General features: G+C 37.6%; 1 protein-coding gene across 8 annotated transcripts in view; it reads left to right on the top strand.

The window, feature by feature from the left end:
• The window catches only part of FRS2 (fibroblast growth factor receptor substrate 2), a 112859-nt gene that overhangs the window by 45964 nt on the left and 51870 nt on the right, over positions 1-15025 (top strand). For 6 of the 8 annotated variants that reach the window (XM_023759472.1, XM_023759469.1, XM_023759465.1 and 3 more), the window contains 2 exons: positions 9799-9893; positions 11351-11392. The gene's annotated coding sequence lies outside the window, so the exon portion shown is untranslated. Of the gene's footprint in view, positions 1-4532; positions 4571-9798; positions 9894-11350; positions 11393-15025 lie in introns of those variants that run through there. The other 2 variants (XM_023759471.1, XM_023759470.1) reach the window with 2 other exon arrangements.

The raw sequence follows: 15025 nt of genomic DNA, 5'->3' as shown, positions 1-15025 counted from the left end.
ACCCTAGACCGGAATCCAACCCACGACCCTTCATTGTGTAGGCCAACGCTCTATTCACTGAGCCAAACCAGCTAGGGTACATCTGATGTTTTAGCTGTGATATGTATTGAGCCTTCACTATGTGCTAGGCACTATGCTAAATGTCTTACAAGATTATTGCACATCATCCCCAAGTTAGATATGAGGTAATAGGCCAAAAGAGAGTAAGTAACCTACTCAAGATCATAGTTAACCAGGGCAGAGCTGGGACACAATCTTAGAGCTCTAATTCCAAAGACTATGATTTTATAACCTCTGTATTAAACTGTTTTAATTCCCCCTGACATATTTAGCCCAAAATCCTGTAAATAAATCTGTCAGGTTGACTCTACTAAGTTTATTAAAATCTTATGTATGGCATGTATACGTATTTAGGCATTTTAAAGGAAGTTGAAAATTTGTGGCTTTAATTTTATCTATTTTTAACTAATTGAATAATTTCTGATTCTTTTTCTCATTTAGTAACTTATTATAATTCACTTTGCCACACACTCCAGCCTGATAAAATTCTGTCTCTCTGAGTATCAGTGTTTGGAAGCCATTTATTGAGTGTAAGAGAGTCAGGTCAACAAGGAGAGGGGACATAGAATGACCAAGACAAATATGTAAATAAGTAAGATGCAATGTACTAAGTGCCATAGTGATACACACACACACACACACACACACACACACACACGGGAGTATCAGACAAATATATACTGAAGGACTGGGAACACGTTATCCTACAAAGTGGTAGTTTTTTTAAAATATATTTTTTATTTCAGAGAGGAAGGGAGAGGAAGAGAGAGATAGAAACATCAATGATGAGAGAGAATCCTTAATAGGCTGCTTCTCGCACACCCCCACAGGGAATTGAGCCTATAACCTAGGCATGTGACCTGACCAAGAATCGAACCTGGAACTCTGACCTGGTTCATAGGTCGAGCCACACTGGCTTGGCTCAAGTGGTACCCTTTGTTATTTGTAATGGTTGAAAAACAATGAAATTTTCCCTCTGCTTTCGGAAAGTCATTGAGGCCCCCACCCCCTTTTTTTAAGTTAGAATTAATGCTATCTCTAGAATAAACTGTAAGTTTTAAGCCTCTGTACCAGTTTGTATTTTAAATCGATTGGTGTACTTCTATTTGAAAACTAAAAAAAATATTTGCTATCTAGGAGTTATAAACAGGAGCTGTTCTTTAACTTGGGACATATATATATACAATTTGGTTTTGGGGGAAAAGTTGTAAAGAAACTCCTGTAAGTTACTATAATGTCAATCACGCTAGACTATTCCTCATAAATTTCTTGTTAATTATTCATTTAGTACAAGTCTGTCTGTACTGCAGATTTTTCTGTGCTACCCAAGCATTTTATAATGATGTAATTTTATTCACTTGTGCTTTTGGGACTAAATGGGCAGCTATAATTTTTGTTAAAATGAGTAGATCAAATGCCCTTCCACACACACATTCTTGTAGACCAAGCATGTCAAACTCACAGGCTAACACGGGCCAAATAAATGAGGCATGTGGCCTGTGGGCCACGAGTTTGACATGCTTGTTGTAGACTGTCCACTTGTGGGTTGAGTGTTAGAGAAGTATTTGATATAAGGTAAATGTCCATGACATGAAAAGTGATTTTTGTCCTCTTTAAGCATTACATTTTTAATATTCAATATACTATGCTTTTTGTCCTTACCTCCACACCTGAACTGTTTTAGTGGACCAGCAATCTTCAAATGGGCAATAGTCCATTTATTTATTTTATTTTATTTTTAATATTTTTATTGATTTCAGAGAGGAAGAGAGAGGGAGAGAAAGATAGAAACATCAATGATGAGAGAGAATCATTGATCGGTTGTTTCCTGCACACCCCCTACTGGGGATTGAGCCTGCAACCCGGACATGTGCCCTTGACTGGAATTGAACCTAGGACCCTACAGTCCACAGGCTGACGCTCTATTTACTGAGCCAAACCAGCTAGGGCAATAGTCCATTTATTAAGCTATTAGGTTGAATCCAGGATGTTGGTATATACAGTTTCTTATCTTTTTATTTATTTACTAGAGGCCCGTTGCACGAAGAGATTCGTGCAATAGGCCTTCCCTTCCCCTGGCTGCTGGCACAGGTTTTCCTCCGGCACTCGGGACCCAGGCCTTCACTCCGGACAGAGCCTTCAGTCTTTGCGGCTCCAGAGGGAGCCTTCAGTCTTTGCTCAGCCACTTTGCCCCTACGTATGCAAATTAACCACCATCTTTGTTGGGTTAATTTGCATACTATCCTGATTGGCTGGTGAGCGTAGTGGAGGGATGGTTAATTTACGTTTGTCTATTATTAGGTAAGATTTTTATTTTTTATTACATGTTTTTTAATATATTAATGACATTATGTTCAGTCAGCTGCTCTTTAAAAAAAAAAACTTCACCAGAGAACATGTTTTTATTTATTTTTAGATTTTTATTATTTTTTAAAATATATTTTTATTGATTTCAGATAGGAAGGGAGAAGGAGAGAGAGATAGAAACATTAATGATGAGAGAGAATCATTGATTGACTGCCTCTTGCACGCCCCCTACTGGGGATTGAGCCCTCAACCGGCCATGTGCGCTTGACTGGAATCAAACCCAGGGCCCTTTAGTCCGCAGTCCAACGCTTTATCCACTGAGCCCAACTGGCTGGGGGGTGAGAACATGTTTTTATTGATTTTAGAGAGAGAGGAAATGGGGGGAGGGAGGGAGAGAGAGAGAGGGAGGGAGGGAGGGAGGGGGGAGAGAGAGAGAGAGAGAGAGAGAGAGAGAGAGAGAGAAAGAAAGAAAGAAAGAAAGAAAGAAAGAAAGAAAGAAAGAACATCGATGTGAGAGAGAAACATTGATCTGTTGCCTCCCGTACATTGCACCAACCAGAGATCAAACCTACAACCTGGGTATGTGCCCTGACCGGGAATTGAACCTTCGGTTCACAGGACAACACTCCATCCAATTGAGCCACACCTGCCAGGGCCACAGTTTCTTATCTTTAAGGACATTAGCTAATGATGAGTTTAATTAGTCATAGAAGAAATGTCATGCTGGGCCAGAGCAGTGAACCCTCTAGCCCCAGCTGTGCTAAAGAGCTACCCCCAAGGAAACAGGTTACTTATTGAATTCTGTCATTCCTAAAGGACTCATGGGCCATTTCTGTTCTCCCTTAACTTATATACTCAGAATTCATGCGTTCATTTAAACTCTTCAACATTGCAGTCTGTCTAGTTACATATGTATGCATTAAGTTAAAATACCTATAGATTTGTTGGAATAAATGATTCGGGGGGGGGGGAATACCACTTATAATGTGAACTAAAGTTCTGTCCTTGCTTATAAGCGGCTGTAGTTTCTCCACCTGTAAAATATAAAGTGATTTCACAAGTTTATTGTTTCCTACTCTCAAAATCTGTTCTCTTATTTCTAATATGGCCAATTTATGAGTTTTGTCTTTCTCATCCTCCTTCCCAGCATTTCACCCCCCCTACATGGTACTTAAATATAGACTATTAAGTTCTTTATGTATAATGAAGGAGACACAAATTATGGAGGGCTACTGAATTCCTTTGAATTATCCGATGGCTGTAACTAAAAGTTTTGCGTATTTTACAAGAAAGAATTATATAGCTGCAGGTCAGAGAAAACAGGTATAGCTTATATTGAATATTTGGGATATGGGTTGACTGAAGGTTCTTTCATGTGACAAGGATTCTACTTTTCTATTTGTTGGAAACCAATAATGGAATAGCTATCACTTAGAAGTGATTAGGTTAATCATATGAATAGTAAGTAGTGAGCTGTGCTATGCCTAACTTACTCTTACTAGTTCCTTAGACCTAAATGTAGCATATTCTTGTGATTTATCCCTTTAATGCTATGAGAAATGCTCACCTGTCCGAATTCAAATAACAGGCTCAGAGACACAAAGTATGGCGAAAATGAGACTTGTAATGTGGTCTTGCAAGATCAGATGTCTGGTTGAACAGGCACACTTGGAGCTGTGATCACAGGCTATTTATTCCTAGTGTGCAAGAATCCCTCCCTCGGTTTCTCATGGGCTGAGTTCTATGGGTTAATAGTTTTACCAGTACTTCACCTAGGTCTTATTGCCTCCTATTGGATTATTTAAAAAAAAAAAAATGGGCTGAGGCCTTTTCTAGTTGTCTCCACCTCCCTTTGTCTAGTTGTGGTGGGTGGATCTTCCTGGAAAATGTGTTGCTGGTCATGTACTAGGTGTACCGGTTAATAATGGCGGATTTTATAATCAAAGAAAACACCATAATTTCAAGAGAAACATCAAAAGTGCTTTATTCAAAGTAATGTCCATCGCTAGCTACACATTTCCTCCATCTTTCAGGTAATTTGTGGATATCGTCCCAATAGAACTTTTCTTGTTTTGAGGCAAACCACTCAGAGACCCAATTTTTCACTTCTTCGTATGTTTTGAAGTGCTGCTCAGAAAGTTGCGTGTGCCATCGATCGGAACAAGTGGTAATCTGAAGGAGCAAGGTCTGGTGAATACGGCGGGTGGGTTAATACTTCCCAGGCAAAATCTTTTAACGTGTCTTTAACTGGTTTTGAAGTGTTTGATGGTGCGTCATCATGAAGCAAAATTACTTTGCCGTGTCTTCTGGCACACTCTGGTCGTTTCACAATCAAAGCATGGTTCATATTGATTATTTGTTGTCGGTAGCGATCAGTATTAATGGTTTCACCTGGTTTTAGAAGCTCATAATACACCACACCTTCCGGATCCCACCAAACGCAGAGCATTGTCTTCTTTCTGAAGCGATTTGGCCTTGCAATCGATGTTGATGGTTGACCTGGATCAACCCATGATTTTGTGCATTTGGGATTCTCAAAATAAATCCACTTTTCATCACTAGTCACATTTCGATGCAAAAAAGACTTTCGTGCTGTTGAAGCAACATTTTACTGATGACTTTTCGGTTTTCCATTTGTCTTTCGTTCAGTTGATGTGGCACCCATTTTCCTTCCTTTAAAATCTTTCCCATTGCTTGTAAATGATAGGAAATTGTTTGCTGAGCAACGTTTAATCTTTCTGCAAGTTGTTTTTGAGTTTGACATGCATCTTTATCCAATAATGCTTGCATTTGTTGGTCTTCAAACTTTTTTGGTTGACCTGGACGTTCTTTGTCTTTCACATTGAAATCATCACTTTTAAAGCATTTAAACCAGCGTTCACAAGTATCTTGAGATGGAACACGTTCACCATAAGCTTCCCGAAGTATACGATAACTTAATTAAAACATCCCACAAATGCTCTTTTTTTGGCATGAAATTCTACATTTTTAAGCATAAAAATATCTATGATGTTAACACCTTCAGCAAATTTGACATATGAAGTTTTAAATGCTGTAAATACAACAAAATAGTATACATATCAAATCGCATATATATCAACATATGTGTAACTACCTATTGAAAAAAATCCGCATTATTAACTGGTACAACCTAGCATACAGTTCTTTGTTCTTATACCCTTTCCCTTCTTCCCTACATCCTATTTGCCCTGGGAAAATTCAGTAACCGACTGGCAACATGCTGTTAGTTTCCTCCATTAAAAGTTGGTTATGTGCCCTAACCGGTTTGGTTCAGCCCAAGGACTGAAGGGTCCCGGGTTCTATTCCAGTCAAGGGCATGTACCTTGGTTGTGGGCTCCATCCCCAATAGGGGGCATTCAGGAGGTAGCTGGTCGATGTTTCTCTCTCATCGATATTTTTAACTCTCTATCCCTCTCCCTTCCTCTCTGTAAAAATCAATAAAATATGTATTAAAAAAAAAGTTGAGTGTGCTGAAGATGGATTACAGAGGCCTATTTCCTATAATGTCACAGTTTACTTATTAATGTGTAACAGTAAACCTTTCCCTTTTGCCTTTTTATTTAAAGCAACTTTGGAACAATGGAACAAAATTTCTTAAATGAGAAGCCTGGATTTATGTTACTCCTGTGGGGCAAATGTGATATTTGTGACTAATATTTTTATTCCAGTTTACTGCAGATTGTAATAGTGAAAAAGAAAGACTGACATTTTGTATCCCGGCACTGTCTCTTTCTGGTTTGGACAAAATATTTAACCACTCCACATGCTTTGTTAATACCTTTCCCATAGGGAAATTCTGAGAATTGTGAACTAATGTAAATACTTGGCACACAGAGTTGCTCAATAAAGGATACTTTAAAATTACTAACCTTCTTTCAAGTGACTGGACTTGTTAAAGTCTGATTTTCAAATGAGTGGGGGCATTTCTGCAAAAAATACTCAAGAGTTCTTCCCTCCTCCCCAAACAAAACAGATTTTAACATTAAATTTCATCCTCCAACTCTTAGAACCCCTGCTGATTGTTTTCATTGTCCTCTTGGTTTATTTTTGTACCTAAGGTCCATAGGCACATAACAAGTGCTTTGTGAAACTTAAACTAAGTAAAAAGAAATTGTTCAGATGAAAGGTATGTGGATAAGTCAGTTTTGGGGCAATTCTAGAGAACTCTTGCCAGAACTGGTATCTTTGTTTTGGTCTCAGAGACTATTAAATGTGATCACTGAGTCATACTTGCTGTTTTCTCTGTCCCCTGGCTATCTCTCTTAAGACCCTGAAGCTTGGCAGCCATAAGATGTTTAAAACAGAGTAGGCCTTACTCCAGAGGGAGTTTGTTTATTTAAAGAAAAATAATTAAGTTCAAACATCCCAACTATGTCATAGCTAGTCTAGTCATGTTAGTTAGCGAGTTCTTTTGATTCTTTCTGGTGGTCATGGTGCCTGAGGTAGCAGATACATTTGAAAGTAGTTAAACTTTTCCTGAGATTAATTGGAACTTTATCATGTAATCCCTACAGAAATCCTTAAAGGAGTGGGAGGAAAGGGAATGCTATTTATTTTGCTAATTTTTTTTAATGGAAGCCATTTGATTTAAATCTTTAACCCCCTCCTTTCTAGTGTTATGATATAGATGATTTCAAAACAAAACAAAACAAAAAAACCACACTGTAGTAGCTGTATCTTCATTAATTCTTTGAAGTTGGGACCCTAAGAATCGTTTGGACAGTAGCTCTATAGATGTTTAGACACAAAATGGGTGACTTTGTGTTTCAAATGATTGTCGTCTCCAAAATTTATGGCTGATTTTTCCTAGCATATTCTCTCCCAGATAGGAAAATCTGATGCAGAGGTTTTGGGCTTGCCTAGGGAACAAGGGTATATCTCTTTGAGATAACTTGTAAAAACAGTTCTAAGGGAGGTGGAGGAGGAATAAGCCTAAGAGATATCTGGTGTCATAGTCAGAGGGAAAGACAAATCCCAAGGCCCTGAGAACATGCTTGATGCCTTTAAGGACAGGAAAGAGACCAATGTGGCTAAAATGGACTGAACAACATGGAGAGTGGTAGGAAGTGAGGTTAGAGAGATGGGGAAGGGAAATTTCACACCATGGTCCTATGCCTTTTTAAGGACTTTGGCTTTTATATTAGTGAGGAGGATTCAGTTAGAGCAGGGGTCCTCAAACTTTTTAAACAGGGGGCCAGTTCACTGTCCCTCAGACCGTTGGAGGGCCGGACTATAGTTTAAAAAAAAAAAAACTATGAACAAATTCCTATGCACACTGCACATATCTTATTTTGAATTAAAAAAGACAAAATGGGAACAAATACAATATTTGTATTTGCATGTGGCCCGTGGGCCATAGTTTGAGGACCCCTGAGTTAGAGGGTTTTGAGCAGAGGAATGACATGATCTGACTTTCTTTTGAAAAGGACTAACCTGACTGCTTTGTTGAGGTGAACAAGGGAGTGGGAGATCAGATAGGAAACAATTATAGTAATGCAGGTGAGAAATAAGGTGGCTTGGTCCATGGTGATAGGAGTTACCACTCCTTGGAACTGGAGCTCCCAGGATGAATACTTAATGGATAGTGATGAGTACTTCTGCACATAATATCTGGTTGAACCATTTTTAATGGTGTTAGGATTAATCACTGGGCTCAAGTTTTGTCAACTTTATTTATCCATTATAATGTTTCCCATCAGCCTATTACCTAATGGTTTTAACATTCATTGATCATTTTTAAATATCTATTTCATTAGGGGTTACAAAATGCTGATTTTCTTTTTATTTAAAAAATTTTTTTTATTGATTTCAGAGAGGAAGGGAGAGGGAGAGAGAGATAGAAACATCAATGATGAGAGAGAATCACGCCTCACACTAGGGATCAAGCCTGCAACTTGGGCATATGCCCTGACCAGGAATCGAACCATGACCTCCTGGTTCATAGGTCGACGCTCAATCACTGAGCCATGCTGGCTGGGCAAAATGCTGATTTTCCAATCCTCCCATTCCTTTTATATTTAAATTTGGAGTCCTATAAAAAAGGATTATTGACTTTTTGATTACTCTGGGGTATTTTTCATACAAGAAAGCCAGGATAAATGCTTGATTTTTCCCCTTTATCAAATGTCAGATAATAAGTTAGTGCCCTAGCAACATCCAGAGATGTCCTATGTGTTTAATGTTTCAAGCAATGGTAGTTCGATGTTCATTTGATTTTAAAATACATCTTCAAAGTAAAAATTATAAAATAAGGTTTATTCTGAGAAGTCTTCCATTTCTATCCCTTCTACCCTGTTTTCTCTTTTCTCTAATAGATAACTGTTTAAAAATGGTTTCAATTTATCTTTCCATTGCTTCTTTTTGAAAGAAAAAAAAGCAAATTTGTATCAATATTTGCATTCCCCCAATTTTTACAAGAAGTGTAGCATTTTGTGGAATACTGATGAGCTATAGGATAGAAAGGAGCTCCAAGTTTCCTTGAGGGTTATTTTTGAGACCTGTCAACTTTTCACTCTGTATGAAAGATTTTCTCTTATATTCTTAACTGTCTTAACAACCAGCACTTTTAAGAACATACATATTTAAAAAAGAAAAAGACCTTCACCCACATCATTTGACAATTTTAGCACAATCACATGTCCAGCAATTCCCCTTTCAGTAGTCTTTCCCAAAAGTTGCACTAATACAATTACAGAGTGACACATGCCTTTCTTCTGTTCCTTGAAGGTTGGGATCATGTCTTGTCTTTTAATTAGGGACTTTGTTTATTGGACAACAAAGCAACAAAGATGTAGTTGGCATTAGCATCAGTGGTGTATGTGTAGAAGAGATGCCATTTTGACACTTGGCTGTTTTGAAATACTGTAAGGTTAAATCATTCATCGATTTATTCATTTTTCAATAAGTATTACTGAGCACTTAACTCAGGCAATCATTTTCTTAGGTGCCTGAAAAATATCAGTAAATCAAACTAACAAAAATCTCTGGAGCTTACTTTATAAGTGTGAGGAGAAAATAGACAAACAAGCATAACAAACAAGCAATTTATTGTTTTTAACTGTGCAGTTTTAGGGCTTCTCTTCTGCATCTTCCTTTTCTCTTTTTCCAGCCTATAAATGGCATTCTTTGGAATTGCAAGACCCTGGTGGGTGAAAGGGATTTAGGACTTAAAAGAGGTCGTGGATTTCTATATGCAGTAATTGTAACATAACTAATGGAATTCTGAGCCTGTGGGACGATAGCCTGTATTTCATCCATCCCACCTTACCCTCAGTCCTGTTACTGTTTTTATTAAGAGGTTGCTCAAGAACTGTTTTGATGGTTCCCTGTAGTCACTGAAGTTTCGATAATTGCCCTTCAAGATTTCATGTTTGTTATAATATATTCTTAATTATTGTATCTTTATTTCAGAAATGACCATGGAGAAGTAGATGCCCAGATGCAAAGTGATGAAACAGCCAATTTGTCATAAAGTAAAATGCAGCTGTGGCTTTTCAACCAGATTAGTAAGTGTGGCCAACTTTTTTCTTTAACTTTATACTTATTTTATCTACTTTGAAAAACATTTACTAAAAAAAAAATACAGTGAGATATTTTAAAAGTTTCAATTTGTATTTGTCTTGTTGTTTTTTACTGTGGATTATAGTACAAATTTTAGCATATAGCTCTAGAAAATGATGTCGGTGTTGTACCTTTTTTTGTTTGTTTGTTTTTGTTGTTTTTTTTAATCCTCACCTGAGGATATTCTTTCCATTGATCTTCTGAGAGAGTGGAAGAGAAAGGGAAGGACAGAGAGAAACATCCTGTGAGAGAAACACATCGATTGGTTGCCTCCTGCACTAGGGCCAGGGCTGTGAAGGAGCCTGCAACCAAGGTAGATGCCCTTTACCGGAATCAAACCCGGGACCCTTTGGTCCGCAGGCTGACGCTCTATCCTCTGAGCCAGACTGGCTGGGGCTGTGCTGTACCTTTTAAGAACAATAAAGGTACTATTATACAATCATAGCCTTAGAAGAAATATATGAAAAAGAGTCTCTGTAATATCATTATCCAACATAACTACTCTTATAATTTTAGAATATTTGTTTTTCTCTACCAGTCTTTGTTCTACACATTTAAAAGAAAACAATTTTGATCATAGTGTTGTAGAGTATGCTTCTTGTGTATTTTTTAAAATTAAATTGTTTCAGATGTTTCTCCCTGGGGGGGAAAAATGTTTGCTTCAGTACAGGGTTTTTTATTGGGGATGACGAAAATGTTTTGGAATTAGTGGTAAAGGTTACACAACTTTATGAATATAGTAAAAACCACTGTATTTTATACATTAAAAGGATGAATTTTACGACATGTAGATTAAACCCCAAAAATACCCTTCAGAATATCAAATTTTGACTAAAGTAAACCCAGTTGAGTAATAATATTGTAGAATATGAAAATGTGCCATATTTTGTACCTAGAAAAAATGATTTGATAGGCAGTAGAATAAGTATTTTTTTTAATGATAAGAAATACATTTATAATAAACTAGAGGCCTGGTGCACAAATTTGTGCACAGATGGGGTCCCTCAGCCTGGCTGGTGATAGGGACCGGCTGGGAGGGTAAGGGGGGGCCGCAGGAGGTTGGCCGGCCCCAGGAGGTTGGCTGTGGGAGTGCACTGACCACCAGGGGGCAGCTCCTGTGTTGAATGTCTGCCCCCCTGTGGTCAGTGCATTGCCATAGCGACCAGTCGACTGGTCGTATGGTCGTAACAGTCGTTTAGGCTTCTATATATGTAGATATTTTCATAAAAATAATAAAGTACTTTTATTGTTAGAGATTTACTGTCTCTTACTTAAGCTTTGGTAATACCAAGTGTCATAATAGTCTGTATGTACTATGTTAGCATTTTGTAACTTTTCACTTTCAAGAGACTTTTCTGTTTTGAAACTAACATTTCAACTTTTCTACCTGAATTTTTTTTAGGAACAAAGTGTATCTATTTTCCTCAGAAGAGAATTCCACAAGGTAAGAAATTAATATAGTAATAAACCAAATATAGTTGAATACAGGCTTAATTGTTCTTGACTTTTTAAAGAAAAGTGTTTTTATTGATTTCAGAGAGAGGAAGGGAGAGGGAGAGAGAAATAGAAACATTAGTGATGAGAGAGAATCCTGGATTGGCTGCTCCTACAGACCCCCTACTGGGGATATAGCCTGCAACCCAAGCATGTGCCCTGACTAGGAATCAAACAATGATCTCCTGGTTCATAGGTCAATGCTTAACCGCTGAGCCACACCAGCTGGGCAATTGTTCTTGATTTTAAAATTCTTTTCTAATCTTTATTTCACATCTTTTCTTGATTATTACAAGATTCTCACAGATTTATTAGCAAACTTTTACTACCTCAGTATTGGCTAACAAGACACAGGCTCGCCCTAACTGGTTTAGCTCAGTGAATAGAGTGTCGGCCTGTGGACTGAAGGGTCCTCTCCCCTCTTCCCCTCTTCCCCTCTTCCCCTCTTCCCCTCTCCCCTCTCTAAATCACAATGAAAAAAAAAATATCCTCAGGTGAGGATTAAAATAAAAGGTATAATGTTTTTTTACCAGGTAGATACTAAAAGACTGAGTAATATCTAGTTTAAAAAAAATACTGAATGATCACCTGTCGAATGGATTTTAAATCATCATTGATTTACATTATTATACTCCTGACTTTTGAAGGTTGAAATGTTCAAGTGAGTCAATGTAAAATCTCCTTATTGGTGTGCTTACCAACTGTGCCAGGAACTTAAAATCAATTTCTTGGCAGCCTTAAGTTACTTTGGTTAGAAATTTTCAGGAACTTCTTAGAATAGGTAGTGGTGATCACTGCAGATTAATTCAATCAATTAACTTCAAATACTTATTTAGCTAATTATTCAGATCAATAACTTTCTTATTTATTCACTTTTTTCAGTATACTATGTCCTGAGGGGCACTTGCAGTCTCTCAAGCATATCTTTTCCACCTAGTTTTGAGACTGCCACTGGTTTAGTTAATCAGGGCAGTCTTTAGTCTGATAACTGAGAACAAAGGGTTAAAATAAAGGAACTAATGAGGAGGAAGGAGGGCAAATCACCAATAGTTTTTATTTTCGAGTTTCTTGTGAAACCCTTTCCCCCTGTTTTTTCCTTCTACTTCTGGGTGTTAAGGAAGGGGATCCTGAACCTGCGTGTAGCACTATCTGATCTTCCAGGGCACTGCTCAAAGATTGCAGGAGAAATCCAGATCTTTCTTTTCCTGGACCACAATGCTTAAAGCAAAAACAGAAACTTCAAAGGATCTAATCTTAGTGAACCTGATCTGTTACATCTTTGTCTCTGTTCTTTTGGCAAATGAAATTTAAGTCTTCCACATTAATGCAGTGCATGATACAATGACATGAAATTTTTATCCTGACAACTAAAAACAAAGGAAATTGAACCAGAAACCTATGAACCAGGGCTCAATTATTCTTAATGTACAAATTTCTAATATATTGACTGACTTTATATGTCTATCATTAAGCATTTATTAAGTTAATATAGATTTTGTCTACCACTGTTATATAGAAATGTATTTCATAAATATTTCCCATTTACAATGAAGGCCATAAATTTAGATATCTTTTAGTTTTGAACATGCCTGTGTACTTTCTGTAAAGATTAGATTCTAATTTTGATGGATGGCAGATAAGAATCCCTTTGTGGGCATGGAATAAGTAGTTTGATCTCACATATTGCAGAATATGGTAATCCTTTGCTAATCCCCAAAATAATTTGGTAATCCCCAAATTATTTATCTGTAGTATAAAAACCAGGCATACATATTATAAACCTGTATCTTTTATCCCAAGAGAATTAATTTGGTGCAGGCTCAGCTTTCATGGTATAAGCATAAGATTAAGATTGGTTTTGAGTAATCCAGTGCTATCCTAGGTCATTCTAGGTCTAGAGTATTCTCAGATGTAATAGCCACTTGGTTTTGAAACCTAGTTTAGATTTGAGCCTTTGGAAAGACTGTGAGATTTACATGTAGGTGGTAGGATAAATCCATTGACTCACAGTGTATTGAATAGATTGGAATTATAGGACTTGGAATTTTAGCAATGTTTTTGTTGTTCAAGAATAACAAAAACTATATGTTAAACAGGTCTTCTGACTCTGATTTCTTATTGCATATTAAGGCTTCAGATGTTACAGTTCAATTTAAGTAAATTTGAACTTTCAAAATTGTGATTGGCTTTATCATTTTATAAAATAATATAATTATTTTTCATGTTCTCTTCCTTATAATTCCATATGAGCTGCCTTTATTTTTAGCCACTTGCTTTAGATTAAAAAACCCCCCACAAAACACCAAAACAACAACAACAAACAAACTCAGAATAGGTTGAAGCTCGACACAACTTGCTGCCACATAACAAAAGTGCTGATCGAGTTGAATCAACCCCTGTAATGTGTATTGAAAGGAAAACCTCTTCTTTCTCCCCCAATTTGAAGAACAAGCATTTTCCCTGCCAAGAAGGGCTGACTTTAAATGGACCAGCTGTCCATATTAGGAGCATAGGGTTGCTAAGGTGACCATGGCTGTTTGGAGAAGAATGCAGCTGCGAGGGCAAGTTCTTGATGTGTGAGCTGAGGGAAGGAATGTGGTGTGATTGTGCATCATTCCTCCTAATCACATGCTCCCAAAGTGCTGTGTGGGCAGCGTGTCGAAATTACAAGTCTGAGTGCTGGAATTTGTGTGGTTAAAATCATTTTGTTTTCATGTGAGCCTGAGGTTTACAGTTTAGATTGAAAATATCTACTTTGTATTTATGTGTGTATTTTTGGAGAAAGGGAGGGTGTTTTGGTGGTGGATAAAGTGGGAATGAACCCCGGCTAGCGTGGCTCAGTGGATGAACGTCCACCTATGAACCAGGAGGTCACGGTTCGATTCCCGGTCAGGGCACATGCCCAGGTTGCAGGCTTAAAACCCAGTGCAGGGTGAGCAGGAGCCAGCCCATCAATGATTCTCTCTCATCATTGATGTTTCTATCTCTCTTCCTTCCTCTCTGAAATAAATTTTTGAAAAGAAAAGAAATGGGCATGAATTTATTTTGCTTGATTGACACTTTCATACTATTAAAAAATTATCTTGGGATAAATGTTTTTACCAACTCATCCCTTTGTCATATATACTGTATATAGTTAATAGTTTCACAAGTGAATAATGTATTTATTCCTTCTATTGTGCTTATTTCCTTGGCACTTTGAATTTCAGAATTATTTGAAAGTCCTAAGAATATGTTGTCTATTTAAAAAGAAAAAGTTCTGCCCTAACCGGTTTGGCTCAGTGGATAGAGCGTCGGCCTGCGGACTGAAAGGTCTCAGGTTCGATTCCGGTCAAGGGCATGTACCTAGGTTGCATGCACATCTCCAGTAGGGGGTGTGCAGGAGGCAGCTGGTCGATGTTTCTCTCTCATCGATGTTTCTAACTCTCTATCCCTCTCCCTTCCTCTCTGTAAAAAATCAATAAAATATATCGAAAAAGTTCTTATTCTATCCAAAGGAGATCTTATCTTCCCTGAAGCATCCAAAGAGAGGTTCTGACTTTTGGTAAAACCATATGATTCAAGGAGCAATGGGATGGGTCAA

Source organism: Myotis lucifugus, unplaced genomic scaffold, assembly GCF_000147115.1.
Source record: "Myotis lucifugus unplaced genomic scaffold, Myoluc2.0 scaffold_156, whole genome shotgun sequence".
Lineage (NCBI taxonomy): Eukaryota > Metazoa > Chordata > Mammalia > Chiroptera > Vespertilionidae > Myotis > Myotis lucifugus.
Note: the sequence above shows the minus strand (reverse complement) of the source record. Positions and strands in the feature narration are given on the sequence as shown.